The 13,437-nt window shown below is 41.5% G+C and overlaps 1 protein-coding gene across 1 annotated transcript in view; it reads right to left on the bottom strand.

Moving 5' to 3' along the window:
* The window catches only part of USP8 (ubiquitin specific peptidase 8), a 75,218-nt gene extending 74,055 nt beyond the window's left edge, over positions 1-1,163 (bottom strand). The window contains 1 exon segment of the mRNA XM_021693915.2: positions 1,053-1,163. The gene's annotated coding sequence lies outside the window, so the exon portion shown is untranslated.
* Between the last annotated feature and the right edge of the window lie 12,274 nt (positions 1,164-13,437).

Genomic DNA, 13,437 nt, shown 5'->3' with positions numbered 1-13,437 from the left:
AATGTGTCACAAGAAAAAGAATACACATTTCAAGGCAGCCACTGCAATAGGATAAAGGCATAGCACAACCTACATCACCTTTCAGATAAAATGGCCCAGTACTGTGGAGTCATGACAAACTATCTAAATCCATCAGGAAAGACATTCATCGGTGAATCTTAAGCAGAATGTTGAAATGCAAAATCTGCTTACATAGCAAAGCCACAGAGCAAGCCTAGAACAGGTACAGTTCCTTAACAAATACCACTTGACATTTTTAATGGCTTCAGCAAAAGATATACAAAACTAACACTGCTGGCAGATTCAGAAACAGTAACATCCCTTTCATCTGAAACCCTCAGGGTGCTTAAGAAATACTAAATTCCTTCAGGTAAATATTTTGTTAGTGATTAAGTGACTTGCTTCAAGGTCACAGAATGAACTGGAGAAAAGAATTAAACCCGAAGTGTAGTCTGCAGCTTTATGTATAAATGAACATCACTGCGATTCAGGGTTCTGAAATTTCCAAGGTGGAGTGGAGGTGAAATTTACTTGTCCCACAACTAGGAGAGGCCACATTTTAGCAAAGAAAAGCTTTTATTTACGGAAGTCATAGTTTTAACTGATGAGCTTATAGGTTCTTTAAACTCATACTTGGACTGCACTAAAACTAAGTTTGACTGAGACAAAGAAGGTACTGGGAAACACTGTGAGGGGCTGTATTAAAGGCCTGGGACTGTAGCTCGATAGCAGAAAATCAGAAAACGGAGGCCAGAGGAAGGAGGTCAAAGTCGGGTTTAGGTGTTGAAGAACGAGGGATGGTCAAGGCCACCTTCTAAGACCGGAAAACCTGAAAAAACTACACGAAACTCACTGGACAACCCTGGGGAGGCAGCGGGAAAGACTCGAGGTTGGGCCCTTCCTCTAAAAGCCGATTCTATGTTCGGGGTTGTACCATCCCTCTCGGCGGACAGGACCCGTCTCCCCGGTGACGAGCAGGTTGTGAAAAGAAAAGCTGTTCAATGCAGACGGCTTCCCGAGGAACAAAGGCCAGGACCCAGACCTACACTCACCGTGGCGCCAGGCGCGCTTGACTAACGCCGGCCTCCTCTCCAAAGGCCCATCTTCCACCAACTCGAAGAAGAATTAGCCTTCGCTAGCCCGACGGAAACCAGCCCAGCTCATCCCCTTTTCCCAGTTTTCACTGCGTTACGACGCGTCGCGTCTTCGACGTCACGGAGAGGAGGGGCTGCGCCCGCGCGCGCCCGCCCGCCCGTGACTACTTCCTCTTCCGCAGTCTTGCTCACCCCAGGGAGGTGGGAGGGTTAAAAAGGACGTTTTGGGTGGGCTGCGAGGGCAGGGCTCAGGCTAGACTGAGCTTCCGTGCGCTTTCCCGCCGGTCGCGTTGGCCCAGTGTTTGTCCGGGCCTGTTCGATCACCCTGGTGTTATTCGCATCCTGGCCTTTGCCGCGGAGGAAGCAGGGACTCTTGTGTCTGTTACCTACTACGTATTTTACTCTTCAGAGTGGAGATTTAGGACTAGAAAAGGGATTTCAAGCCCCTCAAATTCTGGCTAAAAGTTAACATTCTCCGAAGCCACGCCTCTAGTCAAAGAGGGAACATGATCCTAAAACACATTATATATACACATTTTAACACCAGTTAAAGGCCCAGTCTTACAAAAAACAAAACAAGAGGTCTGAACTTTCTCGTAAGGTGATCTTTGTACTCTCTTAGAGAAAAGTGATTGGATGCTCCAATTATCTGTAAACATTAAGTTGCATGGATGGAGTTGCTGACCATGGTCACAAAGTCCCCAGGGACAGTCCAGGTGTCTCATGGATGGGAAAACTGGAGGGTAAGGTCTAGTAAGTGCCTTAAGTAAAAGTGTCTGCCAGATAGGGGTCCAGTAAATTTGTAGTTTATAAATATAGTGCTTCACATATAGTAGTCTTTCAATAAATGTTAATTTCCTTTCCGTTACAATGAAATACCCGCAAAAATATGGTAGTTCTTTTATACCTAAGCTATGCACTGTTTTCCCAAAAGATTTAAGACTGATAACGATATGAAATATACTGTACTGCTTAGAACTACTAACTAACCTTAGCAAACTTTTCATAACTAAGAAAACAATTGCATCTCCTTTGAAGATGGATCTTAAGAAAGGAAGTTGGTTGTTGGAGGTTTTTTGTGTGTTTTGTTTTTTTCTGCTGAGTACCTTGATGAATTTGAGTATTAAAAAACAAACAAAAACACCAACCCAGAGCTGAGTTTGGGAGTAGGAACCAAAGACGGGGAGAAGAATGTGAAGTTCTCTGGAGACCATCTCAGAGAGAGGACACCAGAAATGTGAGGTGATGGAGAAAAAGAGAAACCATAAGAATGAATTAACCAATCAAGAGTTTCTTATGGTGGGGTGGCAGAAAGAGTTTAAGAAGCAAGACTCTTTAGGGGCGCCTGGGTGGCTCAGTTGTTAAGCGTCTGCTTTCGGCTCAGGTCATGATCCCAGGGTCCTGGGATGGAGCCCCGCATGGGGCTCCCTGCTCAGTGGGGAGTCTGCTTCTCCCTCTCCCACTCCCCCTGCTTGTGTTCCCTTTCTCGCTGTGCCTCTCTCTGTCAAATAAATAAATAAATAAATCTTAAAAAAACAACAACAACAGTTGTGCAGAAAGCTCTAGATATCTGTCAACCTTCCCTTTAAAAAAAAAAAAGAAACAAGACTCTTTTTTTTCTTTTTTTAAAGATTTTATTTATTTATTTGAGACAGAAAGAATGAGAGAGAGAGAGCACATGAGAGGGGGGAGGGTCAGAGGGAGAAGCAGGCTCCCTACCGAGCAGGGAGCCCGATGCGGGACTTGATCCAGGGACTCCAGGATCATGACCTGAGCTGAAAGCAGTCGCTTAACCAACTGAGCCACCCAGGCGCCCGAAACAAGACTCTTTAACATTCACTTAAAGTTGCTTTTGTTGCGCTAACTGCTCCAATTGCCCCGCCCCCCATAAGTGGAATTTCTCCCACTTCCTTAAAATGTCAGTCAAATTTGCTTGAGTTTTTTTTGAAAACTAGGGAGAAGTTCCACATGTGATTCAACAGGTGCAGAAGACAAACCAGGCACAAGATGATGAGATGATTACAAAACTGAACGAAGGTGGTGAAAGCAGGAAAAAAATCAGAATCTTCCTAGGAAATTCACAGAAATCTGGGGGCGGGCCTTGGCATTTTCAGTATTAGCTGATGAGAGTGCTTAAGGGGCAGGGTTACCTTGATGAAACTGTTTCTTGAATTGAATCATAAACCCTAGCTCTTCTTCAGATTTGTTTTGTAACAAGCAGAGCAACAGTATCTATATTACCCAGAATCTAAGTAATAGGTCACTAGCTGTTTAGAAGGCATTTGTATTTGACCATAGCTTTAATTCCTTTGCCATCCATCATAAGCAGTAGTCCAAAATTTACTGAACCTGGTTCATCCTCCACATTCAACAACTATTTACTGAATGCATGAATGCATGTTCTATGCCGGGCATTGTTTTGGACTTGGGATATAAAGTCCCTCCTCAACACAGAGCTGACTTACATTCTAGTGGGGAAGACACAAGAAGCAAATACATATATATTATATCAGGTATTGTTAAGTCCTAAGGAAAAAAAAAAAAAACAAACAGGGGAAAGGACCAGCAATGACAGTGGTATTTTTGATGGGAAAGTCAGGGAACAGCTTTCTGACAAAGTGAGATTTCCATACAACCTTTGGTGAAGAAAGGGAGCAAGCCATGGGTAAGTGTGAAAAAAAGAGCATCCAGGCAATGAGGACAGCACAGGTGAAGGCAGTGAGGCAGGAAAAGGTGAGTGTGCTGGAGGAGAAAAAAAAGAGGTACAGAGTACCTTGTACTCCTTTAGTCAAAAGGTACAAGGAGCTATAAATGTATTGAACTGATACCATAGAATCAACACACATCCTTAAGAATTCACTACATTTTTCCAAAAAGTAACTATTAAGTTTTAGCTTAAGGAAGCATCTAAGTTAAAGCAGATACTTCTTTAAGTAAAATTTCCAAAAAATATTTCTGCTATTTATTTATTTATATGCAATTTATTTCACTTATATGACTTCTAACTATCTAATATGAGTCATCTACAGGGGCGCTTGGGTGGCTCAGTCGTTAAGCATCTGCCTTCAGCTCAGGTCATGATCCCAGGGTCCTGGGATTGAGCCCCACATTGGGCTCTGCTCCGCGGGAAGCCTGCTTCTCCCCCCCCCCCCCCCCCCCCGCTTATGTTCCTTCTCTCACTGTATCTCTCTCTGTCAAATAAATCAATAAAATCTTTAAAAAAAAATAATCTAAGTCATCTATGGGCGTAAGGGTATGATTTTTGATGGGCTGTTTTCTTCTTCCAAATCATAGGTAAATATATTAAATAATACATACATAGTGGTTTTCAAACTTTGGTATTATCAAACAATATGTGGCCTGAATAAATACAAAAACACACAGTGCAGGCCCCAAACAAAAATTTACAGACTCAGAGCTAACCAAATGCACAGGATCCCCTAGCTGTTCACCAACTCGTGGAGAGCTGTGCCTGGGCTGGCGCAACTGGATGAACTTCGGGAAATGTTCCAGAAGAGGAATCCTGACTCCCTGCTACCTCACATATTTATGGAGGAGTAGGACGGGAGCAGGGATCACCTAGTCGATTTGGAAAACTTTGTGCTTTTCTTTTGGGGTTACAACCTTATTTGTTTAAAAAACAAGCTTTTGACACCACTTGCCTGAAGAGTTTTTCTTATCGACTCCTTTCTGTCTGCAGACCTCACAGCCTCTCTGCTGAGCCAGCTTGTTGCTAGACTGCAGGAGAAGAGTGAGCACCCAAGCACCGGGGTCATCCAGAGACAGACTAGTGTGTCTTTCCTCAAGTGTGCATAAAAACTAACCTCGAATTTGCATTCAGTAGATAAAGAGAGGGAGCCACTAATTTGCATTTTAAGATGTCCATGATGATTCTGATGCTGGTGGTCATGGACTCCACCTGAAGAAATGTTATTTCACCCAGTCATAAGAAAACATTCTCTTCAATCTGAATTTATTTTTTATTTATTTTTTTATTAAATATTTTATTTATTTATTTGAGAGAGAGAGAGTGAAAGAGAGAGACTGAGAAAGGGGAGGGCCAGAGGGAGAAGCAGACCCCCCGCTGAGCAGGGAGCCCGATGACGACTCGGGACTCGATCCCCACACTCCAGGATCATGACCTGAGCTGAAGGCAGTCGCTTAACCAACTGAGCCACCCAGGCACCCCCAATCTGAATTTATTTTTTAAATAGCTGTCTGTGCAGACGTCTGGGTCCTGGGATCGAGTCCTGCATTGGGCTTCTTGCTCAGCAGGGAGCCTGCTTCTCCCTCTCCCTCTGCCGCTCCCCTGCTTGCACTCTCTAATTTGCTCTCTCTCAAATAAATAAATAAAATCTTAAAATAAATAAATAAATAGCTGTGAGAAATCTTGTGGAAGATTTTTACAATTTTAATTAGATAATGAGATTCTTGATATAGTTACTGGGGACTTTATAATCTTATCTCTGGAATATTTTAACATTCCAAATCCATCAGAATGTCATTCTATAATCTACCAAGTGCAGAGGTACAAGGCTCCAGTGATCTTCAATGGTTCTTCTTGTGTGAAATCAGTTGCCATTGTTCTGGTTGATGTTTCTTCCAATGCCTCCTCTCAGCAGGTCGTATTAGTCTGTAAACAGAGTAAGTACCTCAGTGAATATGCAGTACCTCTACAGAGAAGTGAGGGTATTTCAGAATATAATAGAGTGAGTGTCTCTGTGTCTGTCTTTGTATAGTATATTCATGAATAAAAATGGGATGACTGGATGAGCCTATTTATCTATGTGTGTTTAGGAATGTGATGATTTGGGATAGGGGAAATACATAATTAGATTTTATTTCACTGCTTCATGATTGGGCTATATGGAAAAGATATAACAGTTAAGTGATTATTTTCTTCCTATGCAGGATAAACGTGCATAATGTCATTCATAGATTATATAGATAATTCCTAGTGTTACAACTTATGTTTCAATATAGATAAACGCAAGACTTTCATATGACCTTGCATATGAAAAAAAAATCCTGTATTTATGTCACAAAAAGATTTAACAAATGCCTGGCACGTTACAGGTGTTCAGTAAATATGTTCTTGACTGCAAAGGTTTCTGTCATCTAGGAGGGAAAATTGAGGAGTGGTTTAACACTTTTCAATAACAGCAACCCACCCCCCCCCCGCCATTCTTTAATGGGGTCAGTTAACATTTTTATCAATTTTGTTTTGTGAAGTACTGTGTGAAAGCAACTCCAAGCCTGCCATTCGAAACAGGCATTTCTATATACAAACTACGGAATTGCCAATGGCTCTCTGACCCACTGACGTGTGTCTACCTTTGAAATAATCTTGCTTTCTTTCCATGATTTATTTGTTTTCCACAATTTGAAATAATCTTGCTTTCTTTTGGGGTTTTGAAATAATCTTGCTTGCTTTCCATGATTTATTTGTTTTCCACAATTAATTTGTTCTTCGGTTTAGTAGCAAGACCAGGCAGACAAAGTCGTTTTTAATCCCTGTATCTGCAAATCTCTTCCTTTGACTTATCATGGAATCTGAAATGCCATCATTAAAGACTTGCCCCTTCATATGAAAATGTTATATCCCTGAGAAAACCTCTATCTCCTAGCCTTAAGCTATTATCCAAAATCAGGCAGCTTTCTACTAACAAGAAAGGATTAATCACTGGGCAGGTAAATTTTGATAGGATTTGGAAGGTAAAAATAAGGAAGATGGGAGTGTTGTGAGAACCAAAGTTTCAGAAGGAGGCTTTGGGCAGCTGAGAGGCAGCATGAAGGGATTTGCATATATGAACTCCTCCCTACCAGAGGAGAACACAGGGGAGCACGAGGGAAAGTACCTGTGCTAAAGGTCCCCCAGGTTTTTGTTTTGTTTTGCTTTTGCTTACAACCAATTTATTCAGTTTATTAAATAAACTGAATAAGTTCCCAGCAAAATGCAAAGATACAAGCTATGCATTTCTGGGTTAATGCAGGAGCCAGTGGGATACATGGGGACTGGGCACTGAGGGCAAGGAGAGAGCACCAGATTTCAGAGTCAGACCTGGTCAGAGCCCTTGAGCCCAGGGTGGGCTAATGTCCCAGCATGGACAGCTGCTTTCTTATCACAGCTGGGCATACTACAAGGCATGTCTTCAAAATCACAGCATTTCAGTGATGTCAGGAGAACAGATACTAAAGAAATGGGGACCGTGTCCTGGTGCACCTCAGCTGTTGTTGCTTTGTAAGTCACACACTAGCAAGTTAACAAGAATTTTATAATATTCTAGGAGCAATGTGCCACAGAGCAGTAGAACCTCTGTGTTTCCCTCTCAGTGCCTCCCTGCTTGTTTTTATTCCTACCTGAACCCCCATCCTTAAGCCACATAACCTGATGTTGAAAGTCTCTGGTAAACAACAAAAGTCTGTTGGATGACAGATGCTTTTTTCAAAGCAGCAGCTTGTGTAGAAAAGTCTATGACATTGAAGGAAGAATGTTTCTTTGGTTGGCCATCCTCTGTGAAGTCATCCATCCCTGACCAATGTCTAATTGAAAGTATAATTTAGAAGACAGATTTAGATTGTGGAATGTGGGTAAAAATAGGAAACAAACTCCAAAAAACTATAGTCTATGAGGGCTGGACAGGATAATGATCAATTCACAAATGGCCTCACTTGAAGGTTACGTAATTGTTGCTTACACAATCATTAGGAACATATTAGAGTCCACAGCTGATAATCTGATAATCTGCAATTTTCTGGGTAAAACTCCTTGTCTATCAGCATGAGATGGTCAGAGTCTAGCTCAAAACTTCTCTAACCCCCATGAAAAATGCTGAATCGGAAGGGGAGTCACACCACCGATAGTATTTTAAAGGGAATTAAGTCCTGTTAGAAAGTATACATACAATATTACAATTTCAATTTTGAAGGGCACCTTGAGTTCCACTTGTCACTTTTCTGAATTTATCTGTCAGGAACAGACTTAAAGACATTTTAACTTTTTGGAAGAGTAGAAACTTTGGTCATAGCCATGGTTCTATAAAAGTGTTTTAAAGGCATTATTATTTTTTATTAAAATAATATTTTTAACAAGTGATACATAAGAGTAACAAGAAAGTAAACATCTTCACGTCTAATGTGAGAGCAAAAACTCTTTACTAGACTCTTATTTTATTTTAAAGATTTTATTTATTTATTTGAGAAAAAGAGAGGGTGGGGGGAAGAGCAGAGGGGAAGGGAGAGGGACAGGCAGACCCTGTGCTGAGTGCAGAGCCCGTAGCAGGGCTCGATCCCAGGACCTGAGATCATGACCTGAGCCAAAACCAAGAGTTAGACACTTAACTGACTGAGCCACGCAAGTGCAACTAGACTCTTACTTTATATACTGCCAAAGAGTCAGTAGTGCTTATAAGTAGTAGTGGGTTCTCTTACAGAGAATCGGAAAAATAGCAAAATAAGGCATAGCCTGTTATTTTCACAGATTTGTGTTAGGCAGTATTGTTCTTTCTGGAAGGCGAAATTGGAAATCTTAGTACCCAAAGGTTTAAAATATGGTTCTGGGGGTGCCTGGGTGGCTCAGTCAGCTAAGCATCCGACATTGATCTCAGCTCAGGTCTTGATCTCAGGGTCATGAGTTCAAGCCCCATGGTGGGCTCCATGCTGGGTGTGGAGCCTACTTAAAATTAGAAAAATAAAATTAAATACAGTTCTGAAGATAATATCATATGAGTAGGCAAACTATGGACTCTTGGCCACAGCCATCTTATTTATCAAGTGGAGACATTAGCGCACTACTTGACTAAGTAAGATGTTCTAAAGCCCACTCCAACTTTAGGGTTTATTATTCTACTACAGTCATAGAACCCTGCCTTTCTATGAGAATTTTTATGTATCACCACCCATCTTATAGTCCTAGGATATTTGTGTTCTAGATCTCATCCCCTCTTGCCTTATCCAGGACCCTGCTTTGTCAATTAGCCCCCTTTCCCCCTCGTAACTTCTATCTCTGTCTCTGTTATTGCCCTTTCCTCTCTGAACATGAACATGTTATTCTACCTTAACCCCACCCCCCCCCCACATACACACAACACAAAACCCAAGCTTTTCCATCCCACATCCCCCTTTACCATCACTGTCTCACCCTCCTTCTGTTCATAGCCAACCTTCCTAGAAAAATGCCTAAGTTCAGGCAATCTCTTTTCTCACCTCTCTCTCAGGAGTAACTCTTCTTGCTGAAGTTGCCAGGACCTCCTAAATGCAAGATCCAGTGGAAACATTTCAGTCCTTATCTCCCTTGGTCTTTCTCTAGCAGCTGTTGTAACTCTTTCCTCTCTTGATTTCTGTGACTTCGTGCTCCCTTGGTACCCCTCCAGCTTTGTGGACAGTTCCTTCTTGGTCTCCTTCAAAGACATCACTTTTCCTCATCTACCCCATCCCTAAGATGTTGATGTCTTCTACCATCCATCCTTAGTGCTCTCCTTATCTCACACTATTATTCTTTATAGCGTATTTCATTCATCTCATAACTTCAACTACCACTTATTCACTTGGCTGCCAAGTTATTCAGCCCGCTACTCCTTCCAGATCTCCAGATACATAAACAAATATATAAACTTACCACTAGTCATCTATAGCCATATGTTTCCCCACTGTGGTGTTTACTTTTCTTTTTTCAGATATAATTAACACACAATGTTATATTAGTTTTTAGGTGTACAATATAGTGATTCAACAAATCTATACATTACTCAGTGCTCATCATAGGTGTACTCCTAATCCCCTTCACCTGTTTTACTCATCTTCCCACCTACCTCCTCTCTGGCAACTACCAGTTTGTTCTCAATATTTAAGAGCTTGTTTTTCCGGTCTCTTTTTTTCTTTGTCTGTTTTTTTTCCCTTAAATTCCATATATGAGTGAAATCATATGGTATTTGTCTTTCTCTGACTGACTTATTTCACTTAGCATTATGCCCTCTAGGTTCATCCATGTTATTGCAGATGGCTGGATTTCATTCTTTCTTATGGCTGAGTAATAGTCCACTGTATATATATGCCACATCTTCTTTGTCCATTCTGATGCTTAATTTTATGTATTACTTTGGTTAGATTATGAGTGTTTTAGATGTGATTCACATTTTTTATTTTTATTTTTTGAACAACTTGACTGAAGTATGATTGGCATACAAAAAGCTATACATATTTAATGTATACAGCCTGTTGAGTTTGGAGAGAAGTATATACCTGTGAAACTATCACCACAATCTATGCCATAACCATACCCATCACCTCAAAAAGTTTCTTGTCCTCTTTATTTATTAATTTTTTGTATGTGATAACATTTATAAGATTTACCCTCTTAGCAAAATTTTAAGTTTATGATCTTATATCGTTAACTACAGGCTCTATGCTATGCAGTAGATCTCTAGGACTCCTTCATCTTCTGTAACTAAAACCTTGTACCTTTTGACTAAAGGAGTACAAGGTACTCTGTACCTCTTTTTTTTTCTCCCTTCCCAAACCCCTGGTAACCCATTCTATTCTCTGCTTCTATGACTTTGACTATTTTAGATTCCTTATAGAAGTGGAATCCTGCAGTATTTGTCCAGATGTGATTAACATTTAAGTATAACAGATTATATCTATAATGTGGGTTGGCTTTATCCAATCATTTGAAGGCCTTAAATGCAGAAGACTGAGGTTCCCCAAAGAATTTCAAAGGAATTCTGCCTCCAGATTGCAGCATAGAAATTCTGCCTGAGTTTCCAACTTTCAGACTCAAGACTACAACATCAAATCTATCAAATCTTACCTGAATCTCCAGTCTGCCAGCTGGTCCTATGGCTTTCGGATTGCCAGCCCCCACAATTGCATGACCCAATTCCTTAAAATCTATCTATTTATCTATCTATCTATCTATATCTATCTATCTATCTATCTATCTAATCATCTCCTATTGGTTCTGTTTTTCTGGAGGACCCTGACAAATACACCCGTCATCTGCACATCATGTCCAAATCCCTTAGCATACTCACAAGGACCTTCATGAACTGGCTGTCATCAATTTATCCAGCCTCACCTGTCTTTTTTAGACACCTATCCTCCCATCCTTTCATACTAACTCCTTGGTCATTCCCAGAGCTTGCCACACTCTTTTGTACCTCTGCCATTTGCACTATCTGTACACCTAGAAAATTTTTCGTCCTTCAGAACACAGCTCAAGCTTCACCCTGGGCTTTGTGAAGGAGGATGGCAGAAAAAGCTGCTTCTTCTATGACCCTATTGCTCCTTGCACACATGCTTCCTTTAAGCATGAGTCATATTTATGGAATTCTTCCTTATAAATCTTTTCTCACCTCTGTTAAAACTCTTGATTTCTAGCATCTAGTGTTGAATCTGGCACATGGTAGACAACTGGCAATCAAGAAAAATTTGATTTGAGCACCTGGGTGGCTCAGTTGGTTGAGCGTCTGACTCTTGATTTTGCCTCAGGTCATGGTCTGAGGGTCATGGGATTGTCAGGCTCTGCACTCATCTGGGAGTTTGCTGGAGATTCTCTCTCCCCATCTCCCTCTGCCCCTCCGCCTTGTCTCTCTCTCAAAATAAATAAATAAATATTTCTTTAAAAAGAAAGAAAATTTTGATTAGTTGACAAGTAAAGCCTCTCTGCTTAGGATATTAAATAGCTGCCCATCACTTTCAAGATAAAGTCTCCTCAGTGCAGCATACAGGGTTCTCATGTTCTCCTCTCCAGTCTCATCTCCTAGCAGGTTTCCACAGCACCTGAATTTCTAGTCATGCTGAACTAGTTGTAGTTCTTTCAACAAGCTTAGCTTCCTTGCATTTACTTCTGTACCCACTGATCACCTGAAACATCCCCCTGTCCAACCATTTGACAATTTCCATTGTCCTTTTAATCTTTTTTTTTTTTAAGATTTTATTTATTTATTTGACAGAGAGAGACACAGCGAGAGAGAGAATACAAGCAGGGGGAGTGGGAGAGGGAGAAGCAGGCTCCCGGCTGAGCAGGGAGCCAGACGTGGGGCTCCATCCCAGGACCCTGGGATCATGACCTGAGCTGTATGCAGACGCTTAATGACTGAGCCACCCAGGTGCCCCATTGTCCTTTTAATCTTCACCTCAAGTTTTCTCTCTCCTGTGAACTCTATTCTCATCCCTGCCTTAGTTTTTCCTCTGTGTTCCCTTAGCACTGTGTACTTATCCTACTTAGTGTATGACTTGCTTCTTAGTCTATCAACTGCAGAATATAAAACAGTCTGTCTTTCCCTCCTCTTCTGCAGCTCCTTGAGGACTAATTGTAACCCCACTGCTGCCACTGTGTTGCATGTGAACTGATTTGGGGAGCGAGGGGTTACCAAGAGTAGAAGGGAGAAAGCAAAGTGGAAGCGTTCTGCTGAAGACAGTTCCCTTACTATACAGCGTGCCCAAGTCTTGCCTTGGCAGCCATTAGTCTGAAGATGAGATATTTGCCTTAAGAAGTACTCAGCAAATGTTGTTTTCCAAGTGTTGGTTATCTTGCAATGATCCCGCAAGGTTTGGCAAGTTCCAGCGATTCAGAAACAATTCTCTACTGTAATCTAAGTAAACATATATAGAAAGATTAAAAAGCCACAGAATGTCTCTGAAAGATTTTAATTTAAACTTGACATAGGGGAAGCAATGAAGGGACTGAAATCATTCTTTCTCCCTTTTTTCCCCTCCCACAGGTACTTTCTGCCTTCATGCTGCCACCGTCATTCCCAGCTCACCCAGCCTCCTTTCTTACTCTCCGCCCCAGGGCCTTTCCTCTTCACGGACCTTTTAGAATCCAGACTCTCCACCAAAATGAATCTCTGTATCCTAGTCTATCAGCCAGATGATCTGATGATCTTTATAAAATATTAATAGATGATCCTCTGAAAATCTTCCAAAACATAGCCTTTGAATCAGACCCTTCTGTTAGTAATGTCTGTGTTTTACCACAAGGCACATGTTTCCCCATTGGGACACAGAAGTGCTCTAGATTGTCTGTAAGAGTTTCATAACATTTACTAAAAATGCCTTCAAATTAAATGTATCCCTGCCAATTATTTCTTGCCACATACTAGTATCTTGTACACTCAGTGTTTCTTCTTATGCCCCTAGGCCTTTCAGGAAACATCTTCCCTGTGCAAATGGTGTCAAACTGGGGGCGCCTGGGTGGCTCAGTCCGTTAAGCATCTGCCTTCGGCTCAGGTCGTGATCTTGGGGTCCTGGGATCGAGCCCCATGTCCGGCTCCCTGCTCAGCAGGGAGTCTGCATCTCTCTCTCTCTCTCTCTCTCTCTCTCTCTCTCTCTCTCTCTCTCT

This window comes from Neomonachus schauinslandi, chromosome 9 (genome assembly GCF_002201575.2).
Source record: "Neomonachus schauinslandi chromosome 9, ASM220157v2, whole genome shotgun sequence".
NCBI lineage: Eukaryota > Metazoa > Chordata > Mammalia > Carnivora > Phocidae > Neomonachus > Neomonachus schauinslandi.
The sequence above is the reverse complement of the archived record's forward strand: the minus strand, read 5'-3'. Positions and strand labels throughout refer to the sequence as shown.